Consider the following 11,393-nt stretch of genomic DNA (forward strand, 5'->3'; position numbering starts at 1 on the left):
GCTACCTTTGCACCATGTAGAAGCTTTTGGCAGACCAAAGGGAGTGGAGGGGCACGGTCAGTGCACCACGAAACGTCCCTAGACGCTGGAAAGCAGTGTCTGGGGAATTGTGTGCTGCTGCCATAGGAAAACGGAAGTTCTGCTTCAAGGGAGCCCCGCTTCCGGCTTCCGGAAAAGGGCCAGGTGGACAAGGCAATGTACACTGCTCCATAGCAATAATAAACCGGAAGTCCTGCTTCAGGGGAGCCCCCGCTTCCGGCTTCCGGAACAGGGCCAAGTGGACAAGGCACTGTACATTGCGCCATAGCAATAGTAAACCGGAAGTCTGCCTCAGCAGTGCTTCCGGAGCGGGACCGAAGCACCATTTTTCTAGAGCCTTCGTCCTGAGATGGCGGCCCTGAAGGGGCGCTGCTGGACTATCTCTGGCTTGGCTACCCGAAGCATAGGAAGCACCTTCACCGGGTGAGTGGGAAAGGGGAATTTGGTGTGAACCTTGCCCCACGCCAGAGAGCCCTCCGTCCTCCCAAAACCCTTACATTACTGTCTTGGTTCAACGGCCGAGGTCTCCTTACTGAAGCGTTACTTTTTTTACCGGAAGTTTGTCCTAAAAGTGGACTGATACACTGTATTACATGGTAGTACTGTTTACCTGGCCTGCAGAATCCCTCTTGCTTTAAGACGTTTGATGCTCCAAATCTTTGAATTCTGATACGCTGTTGGACATATTTAAACACAAAACTCTTCATTGTCTTGCTCCATAATTGGGCTGGAAATACTATTTTTTTTCTTCTGCGTGCTGAAACTGACTATATCTTATTAGCACATTAAAATGGCAGTACCTGAAGAGGCCATCCCTCCTTTGTCTGAATACCAGTGCAAGATCTGTTTAGAAATCCTGGTCGAGCCTGTAACACTACCTTGTGATCACACGCTCTGTAAGCCATGCTTTAAGTCCATTGTAGAAAAGTCAAATTTATGCTGTCCCTTCTGTCGCTTCTGGATCGGTCGGTGGGCCCGGTACCATACCCGAAGAAATTCCCTTGTCAATATGGAATTGTGGGAGAAAATTAAAAATCACTATCCAGAAGAATGTAATCTAAGAGTCGCTTTCCAAGAATCACAAGCAAGTTGTAGTGCCGCTCCGCCAGTACGTCTGATAAGTGAACCTGGAGAACTGAGAAGAGAATATGAAGAGGAGAATAGAAAGATGGAGGCATTGCAACGAGCCAAAGCAGAAGAAGAAAACAAAGCCAGTGAAGAATACATACAGCAATTATTGGCAGAGGATGAAGAAAAAAGGAAAAGAGAGATAAAAAGACAACTGAAAAGTGATAAAGCACTAGCAAAAAAGATAAGCTTTGATATTAATTTCGATGCAGAAACTGCCGGGGCATCTAATAGAGTCATAACCAGGTCACAAACGAAAACAATGAACCAACAAGAAAACACTGGTGATATTCAGGAGTCTTTGTCACCTATATCTCAGTATGGGCCAGCATCACTATCAGAAGGTGTGAAAAAAGGCAAGAAAAACTCCATGTCTAAGGAGAGTGAGAGTAGTCATATAAAGAGCCCTATGTGCCAAGGCACAGAAATTAAGGGAGATAGTCTAACACTTTCTTCTCAAATATGTCATGAAATTCAAGAACAAGGTGCAACATCTTCAATAGAGTCACCTATGCCTCAGCTATGTGCCAGTGGTACAGAATTGTGCCTTGGAGAAAAAGTCAAAATGGAACGGAGCAAAAATGATGAAGAGAAGGAACCTAAAGCCAGCATTGCCTACTCCGGAGAAGCTGCAGTTGACCCTCATGGCAAAAGAGAGAGTGTGTGCATTATATCAGATATGGCGCAGATAACTGAGACAGAAAATGAAGAGTCTTACCCACAGAGCAGTGAAAAAGATGTTTCCAAAAGAAAAACACAGGAATTTTTGTTTGAAACAGCCGGGGATCCAGGCTCTTCTGTAAAAAGAGGGAGAGTGTTCCCTGAAGCTTCCTCAGACCAAGAGGAAACAAGTCACCATCACTCAAATCTGTTAGATTTGGGACAGGTATTTTTTGAGAGAGAAAACCAAGAAGAACAAGATAAGTTATCAGCATTAAATCTTTGCAAAGAGGTGGATGAAAACCAAATAGACCCCACCCTGCCAAAAGGATCCCCAGATGAATAGCTGTTATCTTCTAGGTCCTCATCTCCAGACAAACTGCCAAGTGGAGAGAAGAATTCCAAAGACAGCAACTCCAAAAGACAAACCGTTATAAAGCCTTCAAAACCCGAGAGAGGCTCAAAAAATTAAAACTGGCAACCTTTTTTTAAGATCCAGTTGTAACATTCAGTTAATGTTCATATATGAAAGATGCCAAGTTCCACTAGAGATTATTGCAAAGTGCTCATTCTTTACAGCCTAAGTTACCGAGGAAAAGAACTTCTCAGATGTTTCAGAGATAAAGTAATGCGTGGGTAAAGGGGGTGTTTTATAATCTAGCAAACTTTTGTTGTGAAGCTTTCTTTTCTTCAAAATATGCATGTTTTATGGCCTTTTGTCATCTTTTTTTGTCCTGTAGTAATTCAAGCAAGATTATACTATGCTCACTAGTTAAAGAATCCAGGTTTAAAATCTAAGTTTTCTTGTTATTTCCCATGTATTTGCAGAGCACTTGAAATGCATCTTACGTAACAGTAAAGGAATCTAGTTGCCATCTTCTAATTACTTTAAGCATTATAGCATTTTCTTTTATTTGAAGTGTGTTAGGATTAACATGAAATCAGAAAGTCAGTTTTCTGGAAATTAGGATTAATTTGCAGAAAGGAAACTATACTCTTGATGCAAAAGGAGTTAAGAGTTGCAGTAAGGCTGAATGGGGCAGGCTGATAACTTGGAGGCACTGGAACTGAGCTGGTGGTCAGAAATTGGTCCAGGGTGGAGTAGGAGGTATAGTTTGGGAAAGCATTCTCCCTCATCCTTTCTTTGCTAAATGACACAGAAAACATTTCGATTTTATAACTTTTCACACCATAGTATCTGGTGTCAAAATCAAAATTAGTTCATAAATTACCTAAAATTTTGGAAATTCACATTACTCTTAGTTTGCTATTCCGGGGGAGAGGGAGAGAGGGAATTTATGTAGGAGAGTTATATAACGATATCTTATGCTGTGGAACCTCAGGCATAAATGATCATTTGTTTATTTCCTTATTATTTGTATTAGTATTGACTTTTATTTGTGTTTATGGGAAGAAACAGAAAGTATGATACTTGGGTTTTGCCCTATATTATGCCTCAAAGTTAAATCAGAAGGTAGTGATTTCATTTTATGAAATTTAACCATTAACCTTTGTTTCATTAATATAAACAACTTTGAACAAACAACAGGTTTAGAGGTATTTCTGTTGATGTCTAGTTATCTTTTTGGGTTAAAAATGTTCTAGGGTTAATTTTGGCTTAAATTTGTCAATATTTTTATACATGATTGAGATTTTTCCCCCAAATTCTGTAACTGATTCTGTTAATCTTTACATACTTGATGGCATCTGCTTCAAGTATTGATTGGGTAATTATCGGTAGAATTTTGATGATAATGTAAAACTTACTTTGCCCTCTCTCAAAAAACAACAAGTGATTGATGTCTGAGTAGTGATTGTGCTGAAATGAAGTGTTGTCAGAAACTAACCAAATTTTTCTAAAATCGACTAAAATTCATCTCATCCCACTGATATTTTTCTAAGAGTAATTTTACATTACATTTTATGGTGGACGTTATGGAAATGCCTCAAATTAAAAGTCATGTAATTAAATCTTCCTGAAATAGACCATATCCTAAAAGGGGGAAAACAGTGTTATGTATTTTAGATTTATAGTACTTGACTATTTTTTTTGTGAAGCCTTCCTGACTAAAGTTGGTTCAAAGATAATTTTACTTTATTTTCATATGTTTTTCCCTTCTTACTGTGTCTTGTAATTTTCATTTTTTGGCACAAATATTACATATCAGATTGTTCTGGTTTGTGTTTACATTTTTAAAAAGTTCATGATCTGTTTTTGGTTGTCATTATACTATATTACAAAATGCTAGAAGCCCATTGCACGAAGATTCGCGCAATAGGCCTTCCTTTCCCTGGCTGCTGGCACCGTTTTTCCTCTGGCACCCGGGACCCAGGCCTTTGGTCCGGCCGCAGTTGAGAAGCCAAGCCTCTTCAGTCTTCAGTCTTCAGTCTTCAATCTTCAGTCTTCAGTCTACAGTCTTTAGTCTTCAGTCTTCACTCTGGCCAGAGCCTTCAGTCTTCGCTCCACGCCTGTGTATGCAAATTAACCACCATCTTTGTTGGGTTAATTTGCATAGTTGCTCTGATTGGCTGGTAGGTGTAGCGGAGTGACACCAATTTGCATGTTTCTCTTTTATTCGTGTAGATGGAATAATGAACTAGTTAGTTAAATGGCATTTTCTGTGGCTCATTGATGTGTAATGAGCATTTGTAGTAATAAGCAAGTGGAATTTAATTGTTTAGGAGTAATAACTAAAGTCATAATGACTGTATTTTTTAAAAAGTTCTCTTAATTTGAAAAATTATCTAAATTTTATGCTCATTTTTGACATGTTTTTTTCTTAGGTTGTTTTATTTAAACTGGTTGGTTTTTGGAAGTTAAATGTTAGAAACTAGACTTATACAATCTAGCACTCATTGATTTGGAATACTTGTGACAATACTTAGATTTTTTTTTACTGTATACATATTCTTTCAAATATTTTCATTGATTTCAGAGAGAAATGGAGAGAGAGAGTTAGAAACATCAATGATGGGAGTCATTGATAGGCTGCCTCCTGCACGCCCCCAACTGGGGTTTGAGCCACAACCTGAGCATGTGCCTTGACAGGGAATCAAACTGTCACCTCCTGGTTCCTGGGTCAATGCTCAACCACAGAGCCATGCTGGCTGAGTTATATTTTTTTAGTTTAATTAATGGTATGACATTGGTTCAAAAAACCATACAGGTTTCAAGTATATAATTGAACAAAACAGGTTTTAAGATAAAATTTAATTTCTCCAATAGTCTTTTTTTTTTTTTCTGGTAAGGTACCCTCCAATGAGGTTTTCTTTACTTGTTTTTCTTTTTTTCTTGTAATCTTTATTGTTGTAAGTATTATATAGGTCCTCCTTTTCCTCCATTAACCTCTTCCAGCCCACTCCCATCCTTCCCTTCCTCAGTCCCTCACCACCCCATTGCCAATAGTCCTGCCATGTATGCCTTTTTGTTAGAAACTACTGTTTTGCATCAGTAATAAGAATTCATTGCTAATTTTTCTGGTCATTTTTTGTGGAAGGGATTTGAAAGTTTAATTTCTCAAGGAGTATTAAGACTATGTAGAAGTTGAAAATTAAAATATTAAAAATGAAACTGGACTATTGTGTGCATTTGTAAAATAAAAATTACATTAAAAGTTCTACATAACAAAAACTACCAGAAAGGAAAATTGGAAGACATGGCGAACTGGTGAAGAGATATATCCAATTCATCACTGAGAGCTAATTCCCTTTATATAAAGTGTCTTCCAGTAGAGCTACCTCTATCAAGACACTGAGCCTGGTATGCTTTCTGTCCCTTGGAAAGTCAGGAGAATTTGGGCCTGGTTTTGCTTCTGCCCCTGATGGGTGGCCAGGAGATACTGGGTCACTGTTTTGCTTTAAGTCCACCAGGCCCCTGGGCAGTCTGCTTCCCCCCTTTTCCCCTTCAGGGTTCTCTAATAACTGTCTATTGTATTATTTTTAGGCTTTTTACTTGTACTTAGTAGAGAAGAGCTGGGAAAGATGAGTCTAGGCCATCATATTCCAAACCAGAAAGCTGTTTTATTTTTAGACCCGATTTCTGTTTTGTTTTTGTTTTTGAGAGAGAGAGAGACAGAGAGAGAGAGAGAGAGAGAGAGAGAGGGAGAGAGAGAGAGACAGAGAGAGAGAGAGAGAAACTTCCATGTGAGAGAGACATGTCAATTGGTTACCTCCCGCATGTGCCCTGACCGTCTTGGAATTGAACTTGCAGCCCAGGTAAGTGCCCTTGACCAGAATTGGATTTGTGACCCTATGGTGGGTGTGCTGACACTCTAATACTGAGCCATACTGGCCATGGCTATCAGGTACTTATTGAAGAAACACAATGTGCCAAGAATAATTTTAGGTTCCGGGGATACATAAATGAAAAGAAGAAATAAAAGTTCTCTCATTAAGCTTACATTCTATTGGGGGAAGAGAGATGATAAATTATATAAATTATATACTAGTAACTGCTATAAAGAAAAGTGAAGTAAATCAGTGGACAGACAGTGATGGGGAGGGATGTTATTTTGTGATTGGGAGGGTAAAGGAGGTCTCTCTGATTAGGTGACATTTGAACATAGGCTTCAGTAAACTGAGAAAGAGAGCCATGTGTTAAATAGGGGAAACAAAGGATGCAGTGGCACTGAGGCTAGAGCTTGCTTGGTGTGTTCAGGACAGAAAAGTGGCTTTGCTTTCTGCCTAATCTGCTTTCTTATTTTACACACTCTCTCCCATTCTTTAAATATTTCAAGCAAACTTGCTTTTGTTCAGTGTGCCAGAAAATCTTCTTTCTGGGCTTTTTATGTTTTTGTATTATTTGCCATGAGCACCATTCCTCTCAGTTTTGTCCAGCTATCATTATCTTCTACCTACTCACCCTTTAGGTTATGGCTTTTAACCATAGCTTCCTCTGAGAGATTGCCCTTGAATATCCAGGGCTGGGTTAGATGTATCAGATACTCTTAAACCCTATAGTAAGGGTGGTCATATAACTTAACATCTAAACAGGGACATTTCTTAAGACAAAGAGGGATAATATCAGTAGTTATGTTGGGCCAGCATATAACAGTTTGTATTTTTTCTAGTGTCACTTTTCACACAGTGCTATTTTACTTTGTTGTTGTTTATCCCCTGCTAGTAGGGGACTCTATAAGGGCAAGAATCTTGTCTATCTTGCTCATGTCTTTGTCCTGAAGAGTTTTCTAGGTATCTGGTAAAACATGGCCGTTCAATAATTTTTTTACTCAATTAGATAAATGTATATATTGAGATTCCCCAGAATATTCTGGGATAGAGTTGTTGTTCCTCTACTCGAAAAGAAGTGTTCATATATGTAGTGGCATATACTGTGTGTTTTTCTTTGGCTATATAGTGATCAAGTGTGGGAGGTTGTGTGGTGAAGATTATGAAGTTGAGCTGCAAGAAAGAAGAGAAGAACATGGTTTGGGACATTTTTTACCTTTGTGAGTTTCTGCTAACCACCAATGCTATGTACTTTTAAGCCTCAGTCAGAAAAAAAAAAAACTTCCTTTGGAAAGAAAGACACCATACAAACTTAAGGTATCAAAATTAATTTCACTTACTAGTAAAAGAGCAATTTCACATAGGATGCTACAACTTACCGCCTATAATTTGCAACCATTCCCTGAAATTAGCTGTGAACTTAGGTATTATTAACTTGATATTATTTTCTCAAATATGTCTAACATTTTCAGAGGCTTTACTAGTTGACTTCCCTTCCTTGCTCTTGGAGTCTTTATATGTTTCCTTTTCATGTATCAGATGTCTAAAAATCACTTTACTCAGATTGGTCTCCAATCTACTTCAATTCAGTTGGATATTTTCCACCATCTGGTTTCAAGCTTTTAAATGGGTATCTGGGGGGCTAATATTTCCACATTCTAGTAAGAAATGGTAATTAAAAAATATGTTGTTTTTATTACCCTGTGATGACTGAAGGAAACCATAGACAAACAGCACTACATTTCCTCTCATTTTAATGCAGCTGCATATCAATCAGATTCTCAGCTACTTGTGGATTTCTTTTTTCTGCTAGATTAATGCAGAGATTCTATTTTTCAAACAGACAAAATGTAGAGTATCCTACAAGTCACCAGAGCCAGAGCAAATCTCTCAGCTCCAGTGTTAAGCCTTTCATTGGGTCTATGTCTCTCAAGGGAAGTTATTCTTCCTTGGGATAGCAGGGAGAATGGCACTGTATGATAATTTGTTCTCATTGATAACATAGGTATGAAAATCAATTATCTTTATCGCTATCTGAATATCTACACAGAAATTGACATAATTTATACACTGTCTTGACAATAGCCATTCCAACAATGATTGCTACTCAAGGCAGCTAGGAAATGTAATGTATTACATTCTGTGTAAATAAATGCTCAGCTCTGAGATATTATAAAATTAGGTATTTGGCTAAACCTAAATAAAAAACAATGGTTTCACCATTTTTCTAGAAGAATGTAAAAGACTTAAATTTCAACCATGGACATGAAATGAATTTCACAATAATTGAGTAAGGAAAAGACTTTTTCTTCAACAGACCTCTGGCATCAGTTTGGAGTCGTCTTGCACTTAGCTGACAAAAAAAATATCTTACAATAGAATTTCTTTGTTTTAATTCTAAAGTTTATGCATTTTAATGTAAATTCAGTAGGGAGGAGAAAACTTTTGAGCCTCACCAGCCTGTCACTTGTAAGTTTCAATTAGCTTATGACCTTATTTCTTCAAAACTAAATTTTAGAACTAGAAAAGAATTCAAGAGAAAGGTTTTTAGAGCACCGAGTGTCCAAGGAACGTAAGGACATTATACCATTGTGGAGAAAAAAAGATATAGAAAAGAGAGGCTTAAAGAACTAAACTACTTGGTGAATTTCACTGTTGTGCTGAGCAAGTGTCCATTTGAAAGGAGTTTTTAAGGGTGAAATAGGCAGGTTTAGGAAATTTTAGAAATTAAGGGGTCCATGGAAAAAGCACACAGCTACAGAGCTGCAAAGGTTACGTTTCCACAAGATAAGGGAGCTGAGAGTAGCAAAAGGTACAGATTTACAAAATAGAGGAAGAAAGCTCAGAGGAAATAAGAGAACAATAAGGGAAAAGATGTAGGGAACCTCACATACTTCACGTGAGGCTTAATCTCAGGAGTTGCTATAGTGACCAAATCAAAGGGGGGTAGTGAGACACTAAAAACTGCAGCCTTTGGTAAAGAAAAGGGATTCAGTGGGACTGTTCCTCCTCCCCATATGGGAGTCTGTGCTGTGGGACTCTTTCCCCCTCCCACGCGGGAGTCTGTGCTTGTCTCTCAATAAATTTCCACCTTTGCTATACCATCTTTTGTCCATGGTTTCACTCTTTGACTCCACCAGACAAAGAGCCCTGGGAACCATCCTGCCAAGAGGGATACCATGCATTTCCAGTCCAAATTTCCCATTTCACATTCATTCACTCAATAATTATTCACTAGGCCCTGGGACTATAAGTTGGACAAAAACAGATATGCCCTTACAGAGCTTCTAGACTCTAGAAGCAAAATACAGGCAATAATAACCATTCGAAAAAAAACTAAGATTAATGCTAGGAAGAAGGAAAGAGTGCCAGGAAGGGATTTAACCTGAGTTCTGCTGATGACTTTGAGAGGCGTGGAATAAAGTTTTCCAGAAAACAAGAGGTAGCATGTTTGAAGACCTTGTGCTATAAGGGAATGTGGCAAGAAAACCTGGCAAGTTAAACAAAAGCCAGACTACACAGAAAGTTCCTGAACATGTCAAAGAGTTTTCATCTTAACTTAAAACTAATGGGAAAACATTGAAAGATTTTAAATCAAGAGAGGGACCATGGATAAGATTTGCATTAATGTTTTTGGCAGCAGTTAGAAGCAAATAGGAAGGGGGTCAGAGTGGATATGATAAGACAAAACTAGGGAGCTGTCGTCATAGTTCTCAAGAGATACTGCCTTGAATTGGGGTGCTGGCAGTGGAGATTGAGAGAACTGGATGGATGTAACAGATTTGGGAGGTAAACTCCATGAGACTTAGTGCTAGATTAATAAGGAGGTAGGCATGAGGCGATGTCAAGAATGCATTTTGATAATAGGAGATCCTGAAGAGAAGTGTATTTTGTGAGGTAGATGTGTGTATATACTAGTATGCGTTTGTAATGTATTCAGTGTTTGTCTGAAGTAACTTTAAAACAACTAAGAAAAGATACAGAACTTACTTCCTGGTACCCTATTTCCTCTTGCTTTTTTCCTCTTCCAAGAATTTTAGAGATTGGAGTTTTGTCTCTGAAACAAAGTTGCTGTGGCTGATTTGAACTCCCACCCTCAGCACCTTCCTCTTGCTTGAATCCATCTTGGTTTTATCTGCCCAACTAACGGTTTATTCTGCTTTCCATATCCTACCTCTGGTCTAACTAGGCTTGCTGCTATATAAATGCATTTATTAAAAAGAACTAAAGTGACAGGAAAGAAGATAGGTTGGGATGATGCTTCCTAACTTTTGGGGATTTTTTTTCATGATAATATTTGTAGAAGCTTTTTGGAGTCAGACATGCTACCTTTGCACCATGTAGAAGCTTTTGGCAGACCAAAGGGAGTGGAGGGGCACGGTCAGTGCACCACGAAACGTCCCTAGACGCTGGAAAGCAGTGTCTGGGGAATTGTGTGCTGCTGCCATAGGAAAACGGAAGTTCTGCTTCAGGGGAGCCCCCGTTTCCGGCTTCCGGAACAGGGCCAAGTGGAGGAGGGAATGTACACTGAGCCATAGAAATAATAAACCGGAAGGCCTGCTACAGAGGAGCCCCCGCTTCCTGCTTCCGGAACAGGGCCAAGTGGAGGAGGGAATGTACACTGCGCCATAGCAATAGTAAACCGGAAGTCGTGCTACAGGGGAGCCCCCGCTTCTGGCTTCCGGAAAAGGGCCAGGTGGACAAGGCAATGTACACTGCGCCATAGCAATAATAAACCGGAAGTCCTGCTTCAGGGGAGCCCCCGCTTCCGGCTTCCGGAACAGGGCCAAGTGGACAAGGCACTGTACATTGCGCCATAGCAATAGTAAACCGGAAGTCTGCCTCAGCAGTGCTTCCGGAGCGGGACCGAAGCACCATTTTTCTAGAGCCTTCGTCCTGAGATGGCGGCCCTGAAGGGGCGCTGCTGGACTGTCTCTGGGTTGGCTACCCGAAGCATAGGAAGCACCTTCACCGGGTGAGTGGGAAAGGGGAATTTGGTGTGAACCTTGCCCCACGCCAGAGAGCCCTCCGTCCTCCCAAAACCCTTACATTACTGTCTTGGTTCAACGGCCGAGGTCTCCTTACTGAAGCGTTACTTTTTTTACCGGAAGTTTGTCCTAAAAGTGGACTGATACACTGTATTACATGGTAGTACTGTTTACCTGGCCTGCAGAATCCCTCTTGCTTTAAGACGTTTGATGCTCCAAATCTTTGAATTCTGATACGCTGTTGGACATATTTAAACACAAAACTCTTCATTGTCTTGCTCCATAATTGGGCTGGAAATACTATTTTTTTTCTTCTGCGTGCTGAAACTGACTATATCTTATTAGCACATT

At 39.6% G+C, this 11,393-nt stretch overlaps 1 pseudogene; it reads left to right on the forward strand.

The window, feature by feature from the left end:
• Positions 1-826: 826 nt before the first annotated feature.
• Positions 827-2,451, forward strand: LOC132223859 (E3 ubiquitin-protein ligase RNF168-like; annotated as a pseudogene).
• Positions 2,452-11,393: the final 8,942 nt, after the last annotated feature.

The sequence above is a fragment of the Myotis daubentonii genome, chromosome X (assembly GCF_963259705.1).
Source record: "Myotis daubentonii chromosome X, mMyoDau2.1, whole genome shotgun sequence".
NCBI lineage: Eukaryota > Metazoa > Chordata > Mammalia > Chiroptera > Vespertilionidae > Myotis > Myotis daubentonii.